The following is a 6,452-nucleotide window of genomic DNA, read 5'->3' as shown; positions in this document are numbered from 1 at the left end:
ATTGGTGATGTTTTCTAAATGATGGCCCTGTTCAGATAACCCTTTTCTATTTGTAAGAAAAATGGAGTAAAAAACAACTTACTATTTTCTGCTGCCAGGTCCTGATCATTGGAACACAGGGATGAAGCATCTACAATCATGGACTGCAGAGAAATAAAGACATCAGTTAAACCAGAGCTTAAGAATACAGAATGAAAAAGATTATATGAAAACTAAGAAAAATCTTAGAGAAAACAAATTTCAGAATATTACCGGGAGAAACATTAAAGCTTTCTTTCAGTGAGGCCAGATGAATGAATGAACAAAGGAGTGAGTATAAAATATGCAGAGTATGAATGAGTGAGTATGTGACACAGATAGGTGAATGGCTTAATACTGGACAGACAGACCGAGATGAATGAGGGGTTAAAGGACAGACAATCCAGCCAGTCAGTGAATAAGAGGATTACAGTCAAATGAATGAGTGAAACCAGGACAGATTTAGGCAAATGGATGAATCCAGTTGCAGACAGAGGTCAATGAGTGACTCCAGGTGCAGGTAGATGCAGGTGAATGAGTGACTCCAGGTACAGGCAGATTCAGGTGAATGAGTGAAGTCCTTTACCTGCTGGCAGAGTCTCTGCTGGCTCATCTGCTCACACACTGCAGAGCTGGACTGGAGCTCTGACAGCTCACTGCAGACGCATGAATACACATTTAATCAGAGCCCAGTTAGCAAGACGAAAAGGAGAAACAAGCTCAAAATATTTTTGATTACACAGCTGCTCAAAAGCATCATGGAGTTTCATTATTTCCAAAGAATATTTTACCAGAAGTGAACCCACTTTGGCTTCATAAATAGTCACTGACTTACCAGGATGTAGGATTTAAGGACAAATGTCGCAGACAAAGCAAACAGAAGGCTCTTTATGTTCCAGTGTTTCCTGGCAGAAATGACCTCTATTGCCTTTCATTTAAGCACATTTATCTTATCATCTCACCAGCTCATTTAAACATCATAAAGAGCACAAGGTTACAGACACACTCCGTCTGACTTTGGACCAGCGTGAGTGAGACACCAGACTGTTTGAAGTCTGACTGGGTTGTAAAGTGAGGAAGAGCAGAGATGTGTTGGACAGGGAGTCTCACCCTGAGCCAGCTATTGGTTAATGAGCCACACCTGCTCTGATCAGCAGGCTTTAAATGCAGGTGTGTGGCTGCAGAGGGGGGAATCACTCTTTTCAGTTTGGATGTGTGCTATTTGTCCAAAGCTGGTTCCTGTATTTATTACTTTTGAAAATATTATGTTGTAGGTTTCACCTCTTCTGCTCATCACAGTAGTGACGGGGAGATGTTACAGGGAGATATTATGTGCCTGGAACAGCCATCTGGCTCCCTGTTGATTCACTGAATGGAGAGGTCTGACAGAGAAGTAACATCCACAACTTTTACTGAAATGATGGTAACAGTCCCACAGTGCACTGCATTACAGAGGCATAATGGGAAACTGAGTGTAAAATGTTATCTTTTCAGCTGTACATGCAGGCTAGCTGGAGACATGTCCCAATGTTATGAAATTAACCAACTGCTTTCCCTGTTAATTACATAACAGTACCTCTATTCAGTGAAATTCAAAACTTGGTCTAGTATTTGTAATTAAAAATGAATTGAAGCCATTCAATATTCTTATACTTCATTTAACAACTTAATTATATACCATTTAACTCATATACAAAACATACAGTACCCCCAGACACACAGCTCACAGATACCTTCCAAATATGCTTACATTTATACTGGGATGGCAGTTATGCTATCATAGGAGTTCTGAGATTGCTCTTGTTGTATTTTCTAAAAAAAGTAACAGTGAGCCTGCTGTCTGACTCATTTAAATAGACAGAAGTTGAATTAAATCTCATAAAACACATTAAAAATGTATAAACATCAACCACTCGAAGTTTTGTCCCACTTATCTCCTTTTCTACCTTCTGAATGTTCCTACCGCATCCCATCAAACGGACGTCACTTTATGAATATGCGGAAGGGAAAGCCAGAGAAATTAACATAAAAGTAAAATTATCTCCTGAGAAACAGATAACAATCCCTCAATCCAGGAAAATTTCAAAAATCTGATTTTTCATTGAATGCATTAAAACCAATAGTCAGCCTAGTATTTAACATGCCAGCTGGTTACGTATGTAATCCTACTTTCAGCCAACCGCCTCACTAGCTGTCTGGCCAGCTAAATAGTAAACACTGCTAGCCAGTTAGCTACCTTCAAAGCCAGATAAGATCATTAAAATTGACAAGGCTTTAGAGCCTGATAGCAAGCTAAATAGCTACATTCATGAGTAATGTGCCTTATAAAGCCCTCAACATCTGATGTATTAGATCTGACTAAATATATTCTTCAGTCTGACATAAAAGACAACAAAAGTAAATATAAGTGAAAATGTTTTTTTCCAATTATACATTTTTAATTCAGGAAATGAAAAAATGGAAAAATCATGACACATTACCATACACTCAAGTGGCACTGTATCAATACATTGAGCTGAGTGCTGAAAGGTTTCAACCATGTGCTGGGTTTTTAAATGTCATCATAAACAAGCATGACCATGTGCTTCCTCTTCTGATGTCATCAACCACGGAGCAGATCAGACTCCAGCAAAAGCAGGTGCACCACATTTATCCAAAGCTCGCTCAAATCTCAGGTCAGATCTTGGTACACCGGGCTTCCATTAACCCACAGAGACTTCTGTCTTGGCCAAAGTGACCTCACCTTGACTCATGGGGGTGATGTTCATCACTAAGGTGAACGGGACGCTCCATGGAGCAGTCGCTCTTCATAGACTGACAGCTGGGCACCGGTGACTCTGTCCTCTGCAGTCTGACCCTGGTAGCAGCACATGGAGACAGGACGTTAAGCTTCACATCGTTTTTCTGTCAATTTATGCACACATAAGTATACAGTGTTGAAATACTCAGCATAGCTGTTATATATGTATTAAATGAAAGAACTGGAGGATCAAAACACGTTATTATCTTTTTGAAGTTACAGATAAGCTTCCAAGATGACAAATAGAAATCAGGTTTGCTTTCAAAGCAGCTGAAGATCTCAGTTTCTTCCCTGTTCAAGGTCACAGCATGTTAAAATTATTTGCTATACTTTTACTTTGCTTCTGGTAAGGTCAGAATGGTTTCAATTCAAATCATTATTGCCATTTCTGCTCCACATTTTCAATGTGACTGAACTCTGAAATGAATACAGAGTCTGAATACTGTTATTTGTGGATGAAATCTGGTCTTGGGATTTATTCTGTGCACCCACGTGTATTTAACTCATCTATAAAGCACTACATTTAGACACACAGTTCACAAATACATCCGCAAAATGTTGACATTCATACTGGAATGGAAGACATGTCATGCACCAATTTATGGGCATACCCCATACATATACAACACCTACACTTTGGCTACTTCTGGCATTTTCTAAAAAAATACATCACAATGAGTCTGAAGTCTGGCTCATTGCAGACATGTACTTATGTACCATATGACCTCATTTAAACAGACATCATTTAGATACAACTTCGTACGAACATATGATGAAGGCCAAAACTTGGAACCTTGGCCCTTTTTTCCTTATCTTCTGCTTCTCCTTAACTTTCCTGCCACATCACTTCAAAGCTTCTTCAATTTATGACTATGCAGGAGGGAAGGCCAGAGTAATGTTACCAATGTCCCAGTGAAACACATAACACTCTCTGCATCTAGTAAAATTAAGACATTTCATTAAAAGGGTATTAAAGGCATTAGATAGTCTTGTATTTCCCATGCCAGCTAGTTACCTGGGTAATCCTACTTTCAGCCATCTACCTCACAAGCTAGCTAAATATGAGGCTAGTTAAATAGTTAACAGTGCTAGTTAGCTAGTTAGTTTATTTCCATCCACTTACCTAACTAGTCAAGTTAGATGCTGCAAATTGACAAAGCTCCTGAGTTTGCTAGCTAGCTAACTGGCTACATTCATGTCTAATGTGCCTTGTGAAGCCCGCAGCATCTGTTGAATATTTCATGCCCTACAGCTGTTTAAATATACTCTCAAATCTGACATAAAAGACAAGTTAAATAAATATTGGTGAAAATGTTTTTTAAAGCATGCGTTTTCAATTCATGATATGAAAAAATGGAAGAATCATAACACATTACACTTCATTCAAGTGGCACTGTATCAATTCATTGAGCTGAGTGCTGAAAGGTTTCAACCATCTTCTGGGTTTTTACATGTCATCATAAACAAGCATGACCATGTGCTTCCTCTTCTGATGTCATCAACCACGGAGCAGATCAGACTCAAGCAAAAGCAGGTGCACCACATTTATCCAAAGCTCGCTCAAATCTCAGGTAAGATCTTGGTACACCGGGCTTCCATTAACCCGCTGAGACTTCTGTCTTGGCCAAAGTGACCTCACCTTGACTCATGGGGCTGATGTTCATCACTAAACCGAACGGGACGGTCCATGGACCAGTCGCTCTTCACAGACTGACAGCTGGGCACCGGTGACTCTGATCTCTGCAGTCTGATCCTGGTAGCAGCACATGGAGACAGGACGTTAAGCCTCACATCGTTTTTCCGTCAATTTATGCACACACAAGTATACAGTGTTGAAATACTCAGCATAGCTCCTCCTAACCCTATCATGTCTGTGACATGTGACAGTGTTTGACACCTGCACACACACAGTTTCTCCTCACCTTTTTCTGGGTGGGTCCATTGCTCCACTGAGGGCGTGGTGCATTCCAGAGGGCACGCCCCCCTCCTCTCCATCCTCTTCAGCATTCATTCTGGAGGTCACACCCCACTCCCCAGGCTCCTCTGGCTTGGTTAGGTCTGTGTCAGGATTATTTAACATTTACCTCATTTTCAAGTACCAAGTGCCCAGGTTCATCATTAATGCTACACGTGTGTGTTTTATTATCACATCCATGTAATGTTCAGTCGTGTTGTCAATGGCAGACATTTTACATTAAAACGTTTTAATGTTTTATTTCATTTATCCAAGACTGCAGGCTACTTTCTTGTGTAAGTCCGTTAAAGTATGATTAAACAAGACTCAGTAAGTTTACTTTTTTAATGCGCCCGCTGATGTTCGGATGATGTAGTTGTAACCAAACTCGGTGTGTTGTAGAAGTGTTCTACAGAGATTAATAACGTATTTATGAGAAACACATTACATCTGATATTCTGAACCATTTTTCAGCTCCATAATTTAGGTTAAATTCGCGAATGTCCAATAACAAAGACGCCACCTTTGAATCCCCTTTGCATGACTTCACCTCCGACAGCAAACTCTCCCACAAACCCGCACGTCTTGGGTAACGGTGTTCAAGCTCTGCAGCGTAAATTGTTCATACCCAAGTATTTGCACATTGCGAGTCGCGTCTGTTGGAAATAAGCTTTTAGCTACCGAAAGCGCATGTAACTCAAACCGAAACAGTATAGTGTTCAGCCATTTTAATCATTTTCCAGCTGATGTACTTGATGCATGATTCCAGTTTTATCCGTCACATTAGCGGAATATACACATTCACAGGGAATGTGTCTAAAATACGATATAATAAATATTCAGTGTAATACATTTATATTACCCATTTTTAGATAAGGGCAGCTTCAGGTCACTAGAAGAAGCTCTGCGCAAATAACCGCGTCACACTTGTTGCTTCCTAGCGCGGCGCTCTGGTGCTTCTTAAGCGAATACAGTCGCCTGTAAAAGTCCCTCATCTACGGAATTCAGGCCACATTTAAAAATTAAGGTGTTGTCTTTCGAATTTGTATTATTTGATGGAATTTAATGGCACCATTTTATTGGGCTCTTTTTTTTCTTATTTCCGTATTCAGTCTAAATCTTAACGAACCACTGGACAAAACGCAACTTTAAACTTGTCTTCCGCTACAGACAAACCAGCCCGTAACACTCCAGTGAAATATATATGATATTTTATAGGCCTGTATTTCATTTATTCATCTTACCTTACGGTGCTAATTATTCCACAGGTGCTGCTCTCTTCATAAAATGGTGACTTCCAGTTGCATAAATCCTTTCACTTTCGTTTTTCTCAGTAATATCGCACTGCATGTTTCTTTGACGCCGCCTTATTAAAAAAGTACAACTTTTACAGCGCCGTGTATCAATATCTCTGTGAAACATACCTAATGCATTTCCCAGTGCCAAGTAAGCAACCACTTCATACTGAAATCTGGAGACTTTTAAAATCAGCGTTACAGACTTATGTAGCCTGTGTTAGTGTAAGAGTTAAAACTGTTTATAATGTGGTCTCTTGTTAAACACGTTGAAAGAGCTGTTATCTTTAAGGGATGCTGATATTCTGGGACAGTTGGGTGCTGTCTAGAGTAGTGATTCCCAAAGACTGGGTCGCAGGAGATTTTATTTGGGTCGCCAAATAAA

The sequence above is a fragment of the Megalops cyprinoides genome, chromosome 1 (genome assembly GCF_013368585.1).
Source record: "Megalops cyprinoides isolate fMegCyp1 chromosome 1, fMegCyp1.pri, whole genome shotgun sequence".
Lineage (NCBI taxonomy): Eukaryota > Metazoa > Chordata > Actinopteri > Elopiformes > Megalopidae > Megalops > Megalops cyprinoides.
The sequence above is the reverse complement of the archived record's forward strand: the minus strand, read 5'-3'. Positions refer to the sequence as shown.